We start from the raw sequence: 19,746 nt of genomic DNA on the forward strand, positions 1-19,746 counted from the left end.
ATTGTACTTAGAATGGATTATGTATTGTATGAGATTGTATGTCAAGGTTTTGAGAATAAAGAGGGGGAAGATGCCAGAAGCTTACCTGATGTCAGATAAAGCAAGTGCCAGCCAGCTCCAAGATAGACTTGTCACTGTCCAAAGCCAAGCCAGTCAGCAATGATGGTAGCACCTCTGTGATAACGTGGTTATGAAGGGAAAAAGAAAAACAACCCAAACCTGCTGTTTAACAGATGCCAGAGAAAGGAGTGAGAATATATGAGACAAGCAACTCTGCAGACACCAAATCAGCAAAGAAGGAGGTGGGGGAGATGCTGGAGCAGGGATTCCCCAGCAGCCTGCGGTGAAGACCCTGATAAAGCACTGGTCCCTCTGTAACCCATGGAGTTTCCATGGAACCTGCAGGGCCTGAAGGACCCCATGCAGAAGCAGGTGTATGCCTGAAGGAGGCTGTGATCCTATGGGAGCCCATAGAGGACCAGGCTCCTGGTGGGACATGTGACACTGTGGGGAGCCCATGCTGGAGCAGTCTGGTCCTGAAGAACCGCACCTTATGGAAAGGAGCCATGCTAGAGTCATTCCTGAGGAGCTGTAGCTTAGGGGAAGGATACGTGTGGGAGACATGTGTGAATGTCTCCTGTGAGTGGGACTACACAATGCAGCAGCAGAAGACATTGACGAGGAAGGAGCAGCAGAGACAACACAGGATGAGCAAACTGCAATCCTCTGCTCCCCATCCCCCTGAGCTGCAGCTGGAGAGGACGTAGGGAATTTAAAGGTGAAATTGAACCCAATAAGAAGGGGAAGGTGGAAGGAATACATTTTAAGGTTTGGTTTTCTTTCTCATTCCCCTAATCTGATTTGATTGATAAGCAATTAAATGAATTTTCCCTAAGCAAGTCTCTTTTGCCCATGTTGGGAGTGATGAGAGAAGTCTCCCTGTCCCTAACTCAACCCATTAGCCTTTTGTTATATTTTTTCTTCCCTTGTCCTGATGAGGATGAGGACTGATAGAGCAGCTCTGGTTTGCACCTGGTGTCCAGCCAATTCAGCCCACTCATATAAAATTCTCAATTATTCAAAACTAGTACAAGCTGCTTTTTAAAGGAACTCAAAAGACATTTCTTATCAATGACTCCAGGCTAATTGCAAGTCGAGTCAACAGAAATTCCTTCATAGATATAAATAAACTCTCAGTTACTCCCTTGATAATTGTGTTGAGAGCAACATTTACAAAAATACTGATAAGATCTGATAGAAGCTGGCCCTGTGTTTTGAGTGGTGAGATGAAAGAAATGACCTCCAAAGGTCCCTTTTAACTTAACCTATTTTATAAGTCTATGTTTCTGTGATTTTAACATCATCAGTAACTCAACAAAGTCTTTCCAAATGCCATGTAAAAACTAAAATTGGAATGAGAATAGTAGACTCTGATAAAATATTTCTGAAAAGTACTTTCATTGAATAAACACCTAACCTCTAAAATCAACCTAAATTTCACAATGGAAAAATACCATTTATTCATTTTAGTCTTTAGTCCCATCCTAACAGATGACCTGAAAATTAGATCAGTAGGAGGATAAGTAAATGTCCTCATAAATGCTTTTCAAGATCATAACCAATAAACTTACAAAAATTTTTAATTAAACAGTATCCTTGTATTATTACAAAAGAAAAGGTGTAAATCAGTCTGAATATTTATCTTCAGAAAGAGAAAAGGGATATAAAAGTTGCTTTGTGACTGGTTAAAAAAAAAGATTAGTGGAAATATCACACAATATTATAGGTAGCCCTGAAAAGGCAAGACATTGTCAATACATAAAGATATTCAAACATTAGGTGACTAAAAATATTCCCAATTTTGTATGAGTTTTACTGTCTCAAAATTATTTAAATAGCATTTGAAGAAACAACCCCCTACTGACATAAAAAATTGAAGACATAATATATGTATATTACACTTTATCCAGTGGAGATAATCAGGTATTTTATACCTAAAAACAATTCATAATCTTTTGTTTGGCTGTTTTCCAGAGCTCCCAGTTTTTATTTGTTTCAAATTTGTAGCAGAATTATAGATGCATACTATAGGCAAAGGTATGCTGCCCAGAGAGGTTGTGGAGTCTCCACTCGTGGACATTTTCAAAAGCCATCTGAACATGTTCTTGGGCTATCTATTCTAGGTACCCTGCTTGAGCAGAGGGGCTAGACAAGGTGACCTCTTGAGGCTCCTGCCATACTGTGATTTTGTGATATACTGGTGCTCAAGTATGTGTGATTATATATAGATATTAATATATTCATACATGTTTTTTTCATCTGTTTAGGGACATACTTGCTAAAACATACTGTATAAATTAAGTCACCATCTTCCAGTTTCCAAAGGAGCATACTGAAATAAAGACAAAACTTTCTGAGTATATGTTTTGATTATTATTTTCTAATTTCAGTCCTTGATTATGATTCTCTGAATGCATTTATTATGCCTGCACTTTGGTAAATCTTATGCAAATTTTGGTGAAACTCTTTATGACTCCCTGCTCTCAAAAGAAGACAACTTAAAACATTTTACAACTGATTTTTAACAAATCTGATTTTTACTCTTTCCCTGGCATTTTATTTTCTTAAAAGTTTACAACTTAACATCCAGACCGCTTTCCCACAATAAGTTCTGTGGAACTGCGAGTTAGGAAATGAACAATTGTCATACAGTATCAACTCAGGAGAATACACCTAATATAGTGTCATGTCCTTGACAGTAGTTACAATAAGCTCTTTTACAAAAATAGTTCAAGAAGTTAAACTTTGATGTTTAAAAAAATGGATGTATTGTAATGAGTCTGACTGGGATGGAGTTAATCTTTTTCACAACAGCCCACACGGTGCCATTTCAGATTAGTGATCTAAATGGTGAGATAGCACACCTGTGTTTTAGCTGCTGAACAGTGCCTGCACAGCACTAAGATCTTCTCTGTTTCTTACTCTCTGTATCTCTCCAGGTAGTTGGCTAGGGGTGGGCAACAGAGCCATGAGGTTTATTCAAATGGATGAAAGGGATACTCAATACCATATAACACCATGCTAGGCAAAGAAAAGTAGAAAGGAGGAAAGATCTAAAGCAGGGATAGTTTTCCGAAGACAGGCATTACACTGGAAATTGGCTGGACATCAGTCTGGTAGGAGGAGGTGGTGATCAATTGCCTCTGTGTTATTTGTTTTGCTTTGTTTTGTTTCCCTTCACTTATTAAATTGTTTTTGTTTTGGCCGATGAGTTTTTGTCACTTTTTGTCCTTCTAATTCTCTCCCTCATCCCAGTTATCATATCCATTCTAGAAGTCTTGGCTGTATTAACAGTTCAACTCCAAATTTTTGCTTTATGCATATAAAATTTAACTCTTGAAACTTAATAAAAATATTGTTCAAAGACTAAAAAATTATAACATGTTCCCTACACTAATCAGACATTAATAAAAAATGTTTCCACTATCAAGTTATCTGCTACTAACCATAACTGAATGACAGTTTATTATTGTGCTAGAAAATAGATTACAAGGGTGTGTTTCACAGAGAAACAGCAATAACATGTAAAGATTTATGGTTTTTTCCTTGGCATTTCACTTTTATTGCATAAACAGTGGTCAAAGTGAAATACAAAATCCAAACAACTAAAAATATCTGCTTTTTCATAACCCCCTTGGAAGCCAAGTCTTTTGACAACTTGCATGTCCTGAGATGATGAAAGGTGACTCCATTTGAGTATTTTCTATCCAAAATGGGCATGTCAAAATCATGAGATAAAGAGCTCCCAATGGCTTAGGAACTGAATGCCTCAAGGCTGCTTAGAAACCTGTGGCAACATGATGGCAATACAATAATAATGTGCTATTTAGTTTAAAGATTGTCTTGGGCTCCGCAGGGTAGAGCTACGAACACATCTGTCAACAGATTTTCTCTCCATCTTTCAGGGATGTGAAGAAAATATACTTACTAAGATACCTTTTGAAATGAAATAAAAAATCTTTTTTATTTTCTTTGCATGCTTATTTTCATAGCCTTTTTTAACAGTGCTTTTTGAATATTTCTTTAAACATCATGGAGGTTGTTTCATCAATTTTTGTATATATATATATATATATATATATATATGTATGTATGTATATGTTACAAAGTTTACAGAGACTTTATAATGGTGAGCAATTAAAATATGCCAATCTGGATCTGGCTTCAAAAAATATTGAAGAGGAAAAAACATAGTCAAAGTATAAACTAACCAAACCTATTTTATAGGATATGAACAAGGAATGGCAACACAGAAGGAAAGTAACTTTCACTGAGTGGCATCCTGATGCATACATAGTTAAATACAGCAAGGCAGCACTACTCAAAATATGGCAACATATTCAAATCCAAAAGATTCTCTTCCTGAGGAAATCTTGCGCATCAGACTCACAGAGACATTTGAAATCACTGGCCTGTGACATCTGCTGATTACTCCAGAAGAAAAATGATCTCAAAAAAAATGTTTCTTTAAGATAAAATCTAATGACAGCATGCATTTACAGGTCATTTCATTTTCCATGAATATAGTTGGTTTTTCTTTTTTTTTTTTTTTTTTTCCTGGAAATTAAAAGAAAGATTTAGGAGATTTTAAAGATAAAATCAATGTATTCAGAGAAACTGGATCTATAAAAATGCTTCCAGTGAAAAACAGTCAGTTTCTGTGCAGCATACAGGACAGCAGCTTGACAGACTGATACACCCAGCCCTGATTTCAGAGAGATTTTCACTGCAGCTCCTCAGGAGTCTTTTACATTCCTACACTACATGGTCAGCCTCAATAAGGTAATAAAGATAGAAGTGATACAGAACACCCAAGAGAGGTGGATGAGGGTCAGGAATAACACAAAAAAAAAAAAAAAAAAAAGCCATGATTCTTAAAATGCCATTCCCCCTTTTTACTCCCCTTCTTCCTTTTAACAGTGATTCCCTGGATTAATTGGCAAACACTTTCAGCTATTTCCAAGTAACACAAAGTAAAAAAAAAAAGAGTTGGAGCAAGGTTCCTTGACTAGGTTTATAAGCCCCCTCTGCATAGACATCTAAAATTTTCAGATATAAAATGAAAGCTTGAGAACAATGAGATTTACTCATAGGGAAAAGAAAATAATTTAAAAAAAAACCAACTTAGCAAAAATAGAATGTTGAAGCTGTTTTAGATGTAAAATACATGCCATAATTTCTATCCTGATTTTAATTCTTGACCCAGGTCAAATCTGTGATTGAATCTCTGGCTTTGTTGTAGGCTATTTCCTCTGTGTTTTCTACTTACAATATTCTTTAAGATTAAATTCTGTTATATAATTTAAGAAAATGTTAGTGTTTGCTCTATACTGTTTTATCTTACTCTAATGTGTACTATGTACTTCATGGAAGAAATAAGAATGTATGGTTTCTGTTCACAATTGCTTTTCATTTCCTAGCTATAATTTTGCAAACTTTTTAAGGAGGCAAAAAGAGAAGGGGAGTAGAAAAAGGTTTCAGAAAATGTTGTATGACTCAAACATTTTGTTTCTGGTTATTGCATTTCTGAGAAATGCACTTGCACTTTATACTACATTATATCACAATATGTTTGTTTCTCTGAATGTTCAATATGAACTAAAAATGAAGAACACTTAAGGGTCTCTGCAGGAGAAATGGAGCTGTAGATAGCATCCTTACAGAAATAAAAAGAGGAAGATATACTTCTGACTCTAGCAAAATTGGGAGGATACATTCCCATGACTCCTATTTAGTTTAAATATTGCTGCTGTCACTTCATAAAGGCTACAAATACAATTGTACATGTTTCAGAAAAACAAAAATAAAGACTTTAATGCTTTCTGTTCATTCCGGAAGCTTAAAACTCTAAACCCCTGCAGATAATAAGCACATAATTTCAAAAGTTCATATCTTATAATTCCCTAACTTCAGAAAAATAATTCAGTAAGTTGTGGAATACAAAAGAATAAAAGCAAAAAAACCTCACAGAAATGGAATATGCAAGCACAGGGCATTGACAATTTCACTGATAAAGCTTCAGAAATCCCAGTGCTAGTGAAAGACTCTGGTTGCCACAGAAGTTGTCAGTATTCTGGAAAAACTGCAGCTGTACTTTGAGTCCCACAGACAGCTAACTTCTGACAGCTGTGAATGGCTCTTTGTAAATGTAGACTTCTCTCTTTGACTCAAAGCTGAGCTTCTGGAAAATCTCCAAAACAGCTACTCTTGTGTGGCTGAAAAATGCTCCAATTGCATGCTAGGAGACGGCATGGCAGACTAGACACATCTAAACGTGTGTAAAATCTGCTGACGCTTTATTTTTTCTTTCCCCATATCAGGATTGCAAGTTGTCTGTTTTGCACTTCCTGTATACTTAGACCTAGGGAACATCAGTAGGCAGAAGGAGTGCCATAGAAATGCAGAGTCAAAGCACGTGACAACAGACTGCTATTGAGTTAATGTAAACGGTAGCCTAGGTTTCAAGGACTTGAGCACTCCATCAGAAAAATAACTCGAAATGTTGAAAGATGGTAGAAAGAAAAATTAATTTTTTAACAGCATGATCAATACAGATGAAACAGGATTTGTTTCAACAGTATCTTTTCAATCATTGTTAACGCCATTAAAATTTGTGAGATTCTTGATAAGGAATGTAATTTTTAAAATTGTCTTTTATCATGAATTTTCCTGTTTTAACCCCACAGCCTTTCAGTTTAGGAAGCCTATTGATCATATTCTTGATTTATTTTTTCCTGTCATGGGAATTACATACTTCAAGCATGTGCAAAAATCTCATCTAGAAGAACAGGTTCTTTACTGTTTTGGGGTCAAATTAGTAATAGGGAATGCCACTCTTGCATTGAGAATGACACAGGAACAGGCAAGAGGCAGTATTGTAGAAAGAGTAAAGAAGGTTTTATTCAAGAGAACTGCATGGTTTTTATAGAGTGATACGATACATTCTATTTGATTAGTTATTTAACAAAAACCCCTTCCTCATACACTGTCCTTGAGAAGAACAGAAAGACAAAGTAGAAAACCACTACCTGCAGATTGTTTATACTTAACAAGTTATCATATTCCCACAACTCCCTAAAAATTCTCACAAGCCACTGTGAGAAACGCTTGCCATTTCTCTCTCTCTGTCCCATGGCATCCACAAGGGGGTGTAGAGAAATTCCCCTTGTATTCACATACCCCGCTTTTAGGCAAAGAAAAAATGCAGCAACTGTGTCTTGGCAGCTGTATGATCATTTTTCCTCTCTACTTGTGCAGTATCTTAAAGAAGGCAGATGAATGAGGAATGATGCATTAGTACTGTGCAGCAGGGCTTGTCCCACCCCCAGAAGTTATGCTTACAGATACAATCCAAGAGAGACATACTTAGAAGATATATATTTATATGTTCTCCTATACATACCCATGCACACATACAAATATATCCATATAGACGAGTTACACCTCTAGGACTTTCCTTCACACTCTGCCATCTGCAGAGACACCCTCTTGATGTGTGTCTTGAGCTGATGGTGCAAGCACCTTCTTCTCTTATCACAAGGCTATCCATTTTCTGTAGAGAAGAACCTTATTCAAGGGTCAGGCTGACCCCAAAAATCTTTGAGAGGAACAGACGCAATACTGTCTTTGAAATATGATGTGACCATAGGCTATATAAAGCAAAGGCAAGTGTATGTGTTTGCCCTTGTATTGGTACAACCTCATATCTGCAACACAGACAAAATTGAAATATAATAGAAGGGTATACCCCAGGAAAAAAAAAATGCATTTAAGAATGAAAATTGTCCTGTTTTAGTAAAATTTATTAAGGAAATACCATTTTTTAGCATTTTTCACTGTGCAGAAGGTATTTTAGAATGTATTCAGATTTTTTTCAGTACATATTTACTGGGTGATTTTAAAAATCTAAATTATCCTCATCACAAAGTTAATTCCAGAGAAGTAGCAAATTCCATGCTGTGAAACAGAATCTTAAAGTCTTATTCAGTTAAAAGTTTTGGCAATTATAGTCTGGTACATTTACAAATCCTGACATTTTAATGGTGAGCAGCTTGCATAATGAGTGATCAGCTGGAAATATATAATGCTACACAGCAGAATTCATCTGGATCTCAAAGTTCATCTCACATTAATCTTCAGAGTCTCTGGAACTGGTTCTTATTTACATGAGAATATTCAAGAGTCTGATGATTATGATCACTTATTCTCAACTGAAAATGTAAGATAGGCATGTGGAGTGGAAAGAAAGGAAATAATATCTACCCTCTCTATTCTGATAGAACCAAAGAGGGTTTTCCTCTTGATTGCAAAACTGTCTTTTCAAGATCTTTGAAAACTCTGTGTTCTTTAAAAATGTATTTTTTAACCTGAAGATATAACTGCAAGCTTTACCTTCACTTACTGGGTAATTTCACATCTTTGGCAACAAGGTCACCAAAGGAAACTACAACCTTGTTGATCGGTGTTGTCAGTCTGTGAAGAATCTGTCCAACATTTGTAACACTATGGCAAGCTTCACAACTGCATACAGCTCTTTTTATATTGTTAATTCATATAACTGAAAAAGTAGCCCTGCTCTCATTTAAGGTTTGAAAAGGATTGAATGCTGTAAACATTCAGAGTAAAAAGGCTTTCCTGGAGTGGAATTCTGGGTTAAGGCTGCTCATATCATTTGAAAGATTGTTAACTGACTACTATAAATGGAAAAAAAGCCAAACAAAAGAGAGGAAAACTTTTAAATGTTTAGATCCATAATTGGCTTTACAGAATATAAAAGCCTAGCCTGCTACACATAGTACTTTCCCTAAGTAAGAATAAGTGTGATTTTGAAACCTGTCAATTTGAAGGGACAGTTAAAGTCATGTTATCAAGTTCCTCGGTCATAATTTCTTAACACTGAACTTCTGTATGAAAGGAGTAGTCTCACCACATTTTACAACAAACTAGAATAGTGTGAGTAGCATACCTTTCCTAGAACATTCCTTGAATGAGATATATGTGACAGATGAGCCAAATACTCTGTTGTAAACCCAGTAATTTAGTATCTAATTACAGAGGAACTCAGAAGCACAGAGTTGGAGAAAAACAAAAATAAAACAAACAAAAAAAAAACAACACTCCAAGATATTAACTTAAGCATAGAAATTATGTTTTATTCAATAAAATAAATATATGATTTATGACAGAAAAAAATCTTATTGGATGCTTTACGAAGAAAACAGAAAATTGCCACAATCTACTAAGGAGCAACAACAGAATAACAAGAAGAAACAAAGTAAAATTCCTGTCAGCAGTTTTCAGAATACTTTAAGAATTAAAAAAAAAAAAAAAAAAAAAAAAAAAAAAGAAAAAACTACAATGCTCTAGGCCAAAGTTCCTTGATATTAATTTAAAGCATTTTGACTGAATATGCTTTGGGCCATTATTAAAGTCAGTGCCTTTTTATAGCAGTTTTTTTCAATCGCTTTTCAATAATCAGCTTTATAGCTGATAAAAGCACAGGGCTAACCTTACATTAGGTGTTTCCACCCTCCTCAAGATTAGTGTTAAGTGCCATTATCTGGTTAAGATGTAAAGGAATGAGATCAGGACAAGTTAGGTGTAATGAATCATAATGTTAAGGCTGTCAAGGCTACCAATTCCTCACTCTCTGAATTGGTATAAGTATCACAATGTCAATTACTTTCTGGTTGGACCATATATGTTGAAGAACATGACAAGAAAAGATCTCCTAAGAGATTTTTCTGTGGTATATATTAGGCTGTAGATAATACATGAATGTATGGCACGTCACCCATGCTAGAGTTAAATATTTGACATGGTACTGTTTCTGATTCTCCATGCTCCAAAAAGAAATTGACTGCAGAGAAGTTAGTAGGTCAAAAACAGCACTGGGAAAAATCTCAGCAGAATAATGAAGAGATTGGAAGTCAAGAGCTGCTTTTAAGACATACAACTTCTCAGCAACAAAATGTGAATTTCTCACATGCATTGTACTTTCTTGGGGAGATGTGAAGGAGCAATGTAAGCCTAATTTACTCTTAAACAGGCTTGTTCTGAATTATAATATATCATGGAATACATTTATATGGGTTAAGAAAAAAAATTCTTTTAGCAGATTGACTCAGTCAAACATAATTTTTGTCTGTGTCAGAATCTTTTGTCCCTCAGAGTTGTTAATTCATCTGGTTTATGATTAAAGACTTCCCACAAACATAGTCTCAAACTCTATTTTTTTTTTTTTATTACTAACCTTTAAAGAATATAACATAATAGTGCAGAACTTTCATGTAAGCTGCTTCTTTTAATTTCCAGAACTGAGGTTAGCAGCATGGAAGCTTACTCATTTTTAGTGAGTTCTGGCATAGCCAAAAATAGATTCCTGAACCTGACTCTTTCCCATCTAGCTTTCAGCCCCTAAATGAGCCTGTACATTATTTTAGAGACTTACTTTCCCTGAGGGATAAAGGGACATAGCCAACTGAAAGAAATAGCTTTCTTGAGAGGATGATTCAGATCTTAAGGAGGCTTTTAACACCTGTTTACCATTAAGCACAGGGACAGCCTCGAGCAGAAAAGCCTCCTTTAAATTATGCTCCAGTACCTATTTGCTGTGCTTGAATCTTTCCAGTAAGAACAGCTCATCTCCCACTGGAACAGTTTCTTGCCTCTTCAGGATTAGGTGTCACAGAAGGATCTTCTGAGTCGAATTGTCTTCATTCACCTTCCCAGATATCCTAAGTCCACTTCAGCCCCCTTTAAGCATGCAAGCCCCTAAACTTATCCACAAGTTTATCTCAGGATATTATTTAATATATGAGTTCACTGAAGCTCTAACTTTTGAATCTCTTGTTATCAACAAACTTCTGCTGGAAGTTATGTAAAAAAAAGCGGAAATAAATGACAATGACAACAATAAACAACACAAGATGCATTTTCTTAGGTGCTAATTTATCTAACATACATGTTGGATCTTCAAGCAAACTCTTTAAAGCTTTGGCAGTCTGTAAGCTAGCAGCTTTAATTAACAGCTTCATTAATGAAAACAATTGAAAGAATCCTATCCTTAGTGGAAGAGTATTCAAGGCAAGTATTCAAGGCAATAAATAAGTTTTTCAGGTGTGCAAAGGATGAAGAAAAATTGTATGGCATTATCAGAGCTATTTCTTATATAGTATAATATATATATTATATATACATTATACTATATAAGAATATATAAGGGTATAATATATATTATATATATAAGGGTATTTTTCTGGCATGCAAATCTTATTTCTACTTGCAAAAAAGAAAGATAAAATTATATATTAAATAATGATAAAGTAATTTGGATAATAGGTGGGGTTTTTCTGCAAAGTGAGAAGATTTGTTACTTTTTACTCTACATAAGTAATACATTTGATATTCAGAAATATAGTCTTTATTTGGGAAAGTATGCTGAAAGCAGAAGTATATGTTAAATGGCTAGAGATTCTATACTTGTCATATTTAGAAGGGTCAGAAAGTTTTTCACAATTGTACTATATTTTTCCAGCAAGGAATTTGGAATAAAGATAACACATGCGACACACTAGTCAATTAAATCAGTTTTTGTCAAAGAGAGGAATGCAAAACAAAAGGTTTATGTTTTACAGTAGCATTTTGGGTGTTAGTGTAGCAAATTAAACTGTGGCAGTCAGCAGTCAGTACTGATAAATCACATGCAGTTATTGTTCTGAATATCCTGTCACATCTGCAAATTTAATAGGCAAGGGATGACAACATTTTCTTGTATGTTTTTTATACTTTGCCTTCAGCATAACAAAGACACTTATTCCATTTCATCTTGGGTGTGAAGGTCAACCACTGAGCTCTATAAAGTGTATGCAAACAAAAAAAATGATGGCTAAAAATATTATTAAGAACAAAGGAATATGTAATGAAAGGAAATAAAATACAAATTTAATCTGCTCATTTAATTAAATGTAATTTGTTGAATAAACAGGAATTTATTTTATAAGAAAATGTAAGCAAAAAGCAAGGAAATTGATTTCTTATTACAGCATCTACATGAGATTTTAATCAATGTATAACAGCAAAAAAAGAAACAGAGAAAAACCCCTTTCTGATACAAAGGTCTGCTATCACATCAATCCTGAAAGCTGTTCCATGAACCACGTATTCAGTCATGTAAATCTAACAGAAAAACAAACAGGAAATATATATTATTACAGATATAACTGGATAAACTAAACTTGGTTGTACAGAAACTTTCATGAGCACTTGCTAGCAACAATACAAAATAGTTTTTGAAAGATAACTTAAGGGTTTTTTTCTGTAATATAAAGTTTTTAAAAGAAATTTGCTAATGCAAGTCTGAATTTTGAAATATTATCCGGTTCATGATTAGCAGGACTGTATTTCCCATAAAGCCCTACCTATGTCAGTAAGACTACAGATGACTCAAAGTTTAAATACATTTTTATCTCTTTACAATTATATTCTGGTATCTCCAGCTTTATAGATTGACTGAACATTCACCAAGTATGTATTAAGCCCACTCGACTTTGGGCAGCAGGAACTAAGCTAAATGCATTACATCCCCTCAACTGGTAGAGAGGGACATGTATTTTAGAGAAGACTTCAGGTAGTGAGAATAATCCTTGAGAGATGCCCATCTCACATCACTATCCATAGAACAGTATTTAAGATGAATTTACTCTGATTTAGACACCATGCATGGTTGCCTAGTAAGACTATTTCAAAACATGGTGCTCATCTGCCTTTAAAAAGTAAGTTTCATTTTATAAAACTATGAAAATATTTCTTGCTTCTCCTACAATAGTTGGGAAATTGTTCAATTGGAAGGAATTATTAAATTTATTTAATTTAGAACTCCATAGATGCATTTCAGAAGTAGATAACATTGTGTAAATGTAGACAGCTTCTTAACAAATCTTGAAGCTTTCAGAAGAACTTATATAGACTTCAAATGCTAAAGCTCATCCTAGGCAAGGCAGATTTCATAATTTAGGCATGATACTCTTATTTACTAAAATTCTTTGTTGCCACAATTTTCAGCAATAAATTTGCATTAAAACAAAACAAAAAAAAAAGACTGAAGGAAGACGTAAAAGGACACAAAATATTTCCAACATTTTATTATATTAGGAGCCTGATTCATATTCTGGATGAGATATACGAAAGGGAGCTCTGAGAAATTAATAAATTTAATAAGGTATTCGACATTCCATATGCAACATTTCAGGTAACAGATGTAATTTTCCTTCCATTCCTGAAATAAAGACTGGGGATAATATTCCCTTTCAACTCTCTTTGATCTGCTTTTTCTACCGTGACCTCAAATTTACAGGCAGCCAAGTACAGTTAAGTAATTTCCCACTATTCAGTTACCACTGGATGTCAATAAGACTGACATTCTCACTCCAAATTATTTTCTCTAAGTCACAGGTTATAGAACAGCACCGTGGATTGATGCTACCTGATCAGATATGTCTAGTGGAGAATGCCATTTGCAGCTGCTGGGTACCACCGTAAGAGAAATAAACATAGCAAAACCCCATGTGGCTTTCTACTTAAGCTTTGTAGGATGTTTACATTCCACAGGGATATGTATAGAAATCTAGAGCTGAAATTACATTAAGACATAACTTTCACACCTTCTCTATGCAGAGATAAACTGCTCTTCAAAATTTTTTTCCTCTGAAGATTCTAACTCTACACTGATCTTTACCAAAAGGTGTGAGAAGGTTCTTGGTGTATTATAACTTGTATATCTTGCATCATATAAACAATGCTTGCAGGGCATTTTGATATTCTTAACTAAGGTATATCATACAGTTATGACAACTTTGTTTTCTTTTTATTCAATAGAATGTATCTTTAGTGTCTTGGAAGATATCTTTATGCTTTATATAGGGACTATGCACAATATAGAAGTTTTATGACATATATCACTACCATTTTTCAGTGAAACCCATAGCTTCACTGGGAAACTAATGAAACACTTGTATTACTCAGTTATTTTAGTGATTATAAAACACAGACTCTTATTTGTGTTTTCCACTTGCCCACAATAATGTTTAATATCCCTTGCTAACAAATCTCATGTATTTCTTCACATTGAATGATAAAGCACCAGTTCTTCTCCTTCCATTGCCTACAGTAAAAACATTGTAAGCAATAGATACTCATAGTAGCCTAATCCCAGTCTGTGGTATGAAGACTATGGGAACCCACCACAGTATCTTTAAACACAGCTTTTAATTTTTTTAATAAATTTGTCTCATAGCTTTTTTGGTCTGTGAAAACTCAGTCTTGTGAACTGAGGAGATATGCTTAAATTTAACTTAATTTAAAATAGACAAGTGGAAATCCAAAACAAATACCAGATTACTGTATTGGTGCTGAAGTACACAAGGTTAATGAGGAATAATGATTAATTAATGAATTCACCAAGGCACAAGTTTTCAGTGAAATGGACTTGCAACACTCTCACTCTTGCATTAGAAGACTATGAGCTCAAACCATCACTCCCTTAAAATCAGTAGAGACATTCAAACAAAATTATGCTGCCAGTAAATACCTTTAGAATAAAACCTCTTTCCATAATTCCAAATTCTTAGACTATGTGTGATACAGAAGTCCAGAAGTAAAGTGTTTAACAGTGCTGACGTCCCCAAAAAAGAGCTATTGTTCTCTACAAGTTCAAGAGAAGTAAACTCGGAATTATGGGTTCAGAAAAGTAGCTTTTCTCTAGTAATGTTTTGAATGGTATTGAGAAGGATGAAAGCTTGTTTGTTTGCTTGCTTGTCTTTTAAGTAAAGGTCTGTATTTTGAAAAAGAGAACACACTACTCAACAACCCTGTTTTCTGGACAATATCAGTATAATCCTGCTCTCATTGTACATTTTGATGTCAGAGAAAATGATTATTTAATACTCTGAGGTGTCTGTTCAAGTATCCTATTTATTATTACTGAAAGAAAACATCTACTTTAATTCTTACTTTTATTGGGGTTTTTGTTATTATTATCATCAGGTAATAATAATAATAATTTTAAAAGCTTTCATGTCATAATAGTTTCTGACTTTGATTAAACAATGGTCCCACTGGAAGAATGTTTGCATAACATTTAATAGTCACTTGATTATGAAAAGAATTGGGGTCTAAACCACATTATTTTCCATTACTAGTGATCTATTTAAACATTAATTGTAAGGGTTAGAGGGTTGTACAATCCATCAAAGGCTCTTAATTCTTGAAACATCCCATTTATCAAGATGTTCTAGAGAAGCTAATCACAGCACACGTTTTTTCATCACTCTTGACATACATAATTAATTGTGTTTACTACATGAAAATCCTTTTTTTATACCAAATGGTATGAATAATTTTTAAATTATAATAAATTTACCAAACATAAACCAGACTGAAATGTTTTTAGAAGACTTTTTCTGATTTATATATATATATATAATATCAATATAAATACATAGTATCAAAAAGGCTACATAATATCAAAAAGACTATATAATATCTAAGAGCCTTATCTATTATTTTCCATTTTTCTTTTTAAAAAAAGTTTGTTCTGAAGTATAATTGCACAATCATGAATCCACTCATATTTTCTCTTCAGTAACATGAAGGACAGTTGTCAAACAGAACTCGAAATCATGAAGGAAGTTTACTATCATCTTTTCTACTCCTCCCGCTCAATTTCTACTCCTCCTTCAATTAATGTCTCCATCAGGATTTTCCTGCACACATATAGGGACACCTAGTGGCAGAAACTGATGAAAACTCCCCTCTAGGAAGACCTGGAGGAGCCACCAGTGGCATGAAATCCAGGTCACGCCGAGCAGCCAAAACATGCAAATTCAGTTCACTCTAAGGCTTTTGCACCTTTTTTTCATGCTCCAGTGAGTGAGTCTACTTATTGAAAAATAAAAAAAAAAACCAAAAAAACATTCTTCATTTTCCTTTAATAAATCATAACACAGTTATAGTGCCTCTTGGGTAGAATCATAAAATAAAAGATTGATTTTTGTATATCACTTCTAAAATAAATTTTCATATTTATTTTAAGTAAGGACAAAGCTGGTAAAATCTGTCTGTGAACGTATGTACATAAATATGTTAAACTGACACATGTTCTACGTTTATATTTTGTAAATATGTGTCAAAACATATTATGTAGAAATGCATAGGAGTAGCAATGTTTTCCTGAAAAAGATTAGGGATTTATCTTTTTATTGCATTAATTAGTGTAGGTTCAAATAGGTGCAAAAAATTATTTAAATGGCAAAACATAAAGCGAAGCACCTGTATCCCCTAAAGTTATGCAGGATGAACTTTACACACACATATATATAGATATATGTACATACATCTATATATATGTAGTCTTACCTATCATTTACAGAGCCTAGATAAAGTATTCAGAAACCATTAAGACTGATGAAGTTCTTGCTGGGCACATTCATGTGCCTCAAGGATCAACATTTCTTGCTGTATGTCTTGCAGCAATCTTTTTCAAAGACATCAGGAATGATATTAATATTACTGAATCACTTGGAAGCCTAATTTCCACATAATCCCCAATTTTCAATTTCTGACTTTCCCTGGTTTTGTCACTTGTGAGGAACAGATCATTAGAAATTCTCATGGGATGCTCAACTTCTCCAAAGTGAACAAGGGTGGGACAGGTCAGGTTCTGTGTTTGAGGGAGAGTACACTAATCATGTTTGAATTTTTGCTAACTAATGTGGTGTAGAAATTTTAAGCCTGCTCCTTCTCTTGAGTGTTTTAAGCATTAAGGCAGAAAACATCTGATATTTCTCCGAGTTCCTCCTGGTAAATATGTTTTTCTTAGTGTAACAAAATCAAAGCATAAAGAAAATAACAGCCTAATAGATTTATATCTTAAGGTTACCCCTCTATGCAAGGATATAAATAAACCTCTTTTCCTACTCTACAACTTCCACCAGAAAAACTAAGAAGCTATCCCAGAGGAAGTGCTCATATACAGAAGAAAACAAAATCCTTTATTTCAGTTATTATGGATAGATTAGGTACCTTACATTAGACATATTTGACATGAAATAAGTTTAATTATTTGATAATCCTAAGCATAGCAAGGAGATAAGAGAAACTGAAAAGTCAGAGCAATTGTATAATGACAGAATAGTTTAGGAAATTTCAGAGATTTTTTTTGCAGTATGCCACTTAATCCATGCCATGTCCTACTGAAAATGCTGGAAATTTAGCTAGTATTTTTGAGGTAATGGAACTGAGATGAATTTGATTTTCATAAGTAGTAACAGAAGCATATTGCTGAAAAGGACTATCTACATTTCTACATTCTCACAATTGAGAGTTACAATACACTTAATATTTAGTTGAAAAAAAACCAGATCTACAGAACTTTTGGTCCAGATGGTACTACCCACTGATTCAAAACCTTTAATTCTTTAATTTGCAGTAAAGAACAAAAGCCAAACCTCAAATCTTCCTCGGGAAAAAAGAAAAAAGGGAGGAAGAAGAGAATAAAGGGCACTGCCAATGGTCTGTGGAGACCCCCTCAACAGGAGGAAATATGTGAGAACTTCTCTGCAGAATGTTCTAGGAGATACATGTCCCCTATACAAAGCAGAACAAAAGAAAGAAAGAAATTAACATAACTCAGAACCTAAATTATACAATAAAGGGAGAAAACATCCTACCTGACCTGAGAGCCTGCAGTAAGCCCTCAGGCAGAGAAGAGATACAGTGTAAGTGTAGAAAAAACATATTCCAACTTCTTCAAAAAGCCCTTTCCTTTCCAACTTGCCACAAATGTACCTTTTCTAACACGAACTGTCCCATTCAATTACAAAGGTTTTTTTTTTCAAGTTCTATTTAAAAAAAAAACTTTGTTGGCCTGATTACCTATTTGGAAGACCTTTCCAGTCCCAGACAGACTGTAAACTTCTTCCCTTTCCTAGGTTTTAAAACCAACACATATGCATTTGATGGCATGTCAACATCCCTCTTCAGTTCAAATACATTCTGTTTTGTTTAGGTTTTTGAGGTTTTCTTTTAGCATTTAACTGAAAATGAATTTGTAAGGACTCATATGTCCTTTCAATATCTATTTGGCTATGTATTCTTTTTTTTTTTTTAATCTCTCTTCTGTAGACACATTTTCCATGCCCCAATTACCATAGTTTCTTCCTGATCTTTAGACTTCATTTTAGTATCTTCTTTGAATATATGACTAGAACCACACATAATACACCAGGAACTCATGAAAAAGCACATCCTTTACAATACTAATAATGCCTTACCTATTATGACATCCTGCCTAATACATCATAAAATTACATTTTCCTTTTCCCTTTATGAAAGTACTTAATTTATAATAGCAACCTCTAACCCCTTCCTGATTGACTACTAGCTTTAAATTTCTGAAATTTTTTATAGACTTGGATTTTCCCAGTTTATAGTAAAAGTTCTAATTCAGGAGTTTGTAGAATGCATTATTCAATTTCACACTATTTCTATCAGCCTAGACCAAAAGAAAAGCAATATACAGACAGACATGAATTGAATTTAGAAATACTGACATGTTAGAATATAGACAATAACACTAAAATTGTAAAATATTTACATAGTATGTATGTATATATATATATAGGGAGAGAGAGAGAGAGAATTTGCACGTATATGTATGTATCTCAACACATCTGTTTCTCAGAAAGACCTCTAATTTTGTCTAAAATTTCTGTCCAGACACACTTACCTTACACCCTTAAATCAGTGCTATGTGTATTACAAAACAGCTGATCCTATTCTAGGACATAAAACTGCTGGACCAAATGCTTGTGCCACAATACACTGAGGATTTCTCTTACCCTATTCCTACTTACACTAGACAACAAAATTTACATCTCTTCTTACCAGAAACTGAGGCAACTTTTCTGGCACCTATTTGGTCTGGGCCTACTTTATTGTTAATGTCCACCCCATCCTTTAAAAACCCTTTCCTTTCCAACTTGCCCACGTCTTAAGTTCTCATTTTATTTACATTGCTTAACATGTTCTTACTCTATTTCTATGCAAGTTTTGGTTTAACAAGGTTTCTGACCATTCTCAGTTTGGTTTTATGCCTTCTAATTATTGATGCAGAATTCTTCTTGCTAATCAGTATCTCTTTTTCATTCTTTTTAGGTTTTGTGCTTACTCTTAATAACTTGCTTAAGGCTTCTACCTTTTGGGAATTCTTTTACATTCCAGTTTAGGTGGACTATTTTGTTTCTCCCCTTCTTCTCCACTGTAAAAAATTCAATAATATCTGCTCTCTTTTTTACATAAAGTAGCATTTTTCTTATCTGAATTCTTCTTCCAGTACTCACTAAAGTTTTTTATTTCTGAGTTTGCCTTTCTGAAACACTGGACTATAGCAACAGATCCTTCACATTCTTCGGTCTTGAAATTTCACATGAAGTAGAAAAGCTCAAAACCATTATTTTTTTTTTTCTATCATTAGTTTGTCCTGCAGATCCTATAATTTACTACAATTTAATCTAATTTATCCTTGTCTCTTGCTTGCCCAATATCTGTTCCATAAAAGAAGCTATCCTCTATCATGATAAATTCATGTCATCCCCAGCAACACTGCTTGAACTTTCTGCTGATGCTTGC

At 34.2% G+C, this 19,746-nt stretch overlaps 1 long non-coding RNA gene across 1 annotated transcript in view; it reads right to left on the reverse strand.

Annotated features, from left to right (window-relative positions):
- LOC128934220 (uncharacterized) overlaps positions 1-18,633 on the reverse strand; it is a 52,147-nt gene extending 33,514 nt beyond the window's left edge. Inside the window, exon 1 of the long non-coding RNA XR_008482832.1 lies at positions 16,474-18,633. This is a non-coding gene — a long non-coding RNA (uncharacterized LOC128934220). The remainder of the gene's footprint in view (positions 1-16,473) is intronic.
- Positions 18,634-19,746: the final 1,113 nt, after the last annotated feature.

Source organism: Melozone crissalis, unplaced genomic scaffold (genome assembly GCF_028551555.1).
Source record: "Melozone crissalis strain CALT ecotype California unplaced genomic scaffold, PUWL_Pcris_2 ptg000013l_1, whole genome shotgun sequence".
In the NCBI taxonomy this organism is placed as follows: Eukaryota; Metazoa; Chordata; class Aves; order Passeriformes; family Passerellidae; genus Melozone; species Melozone crissalis.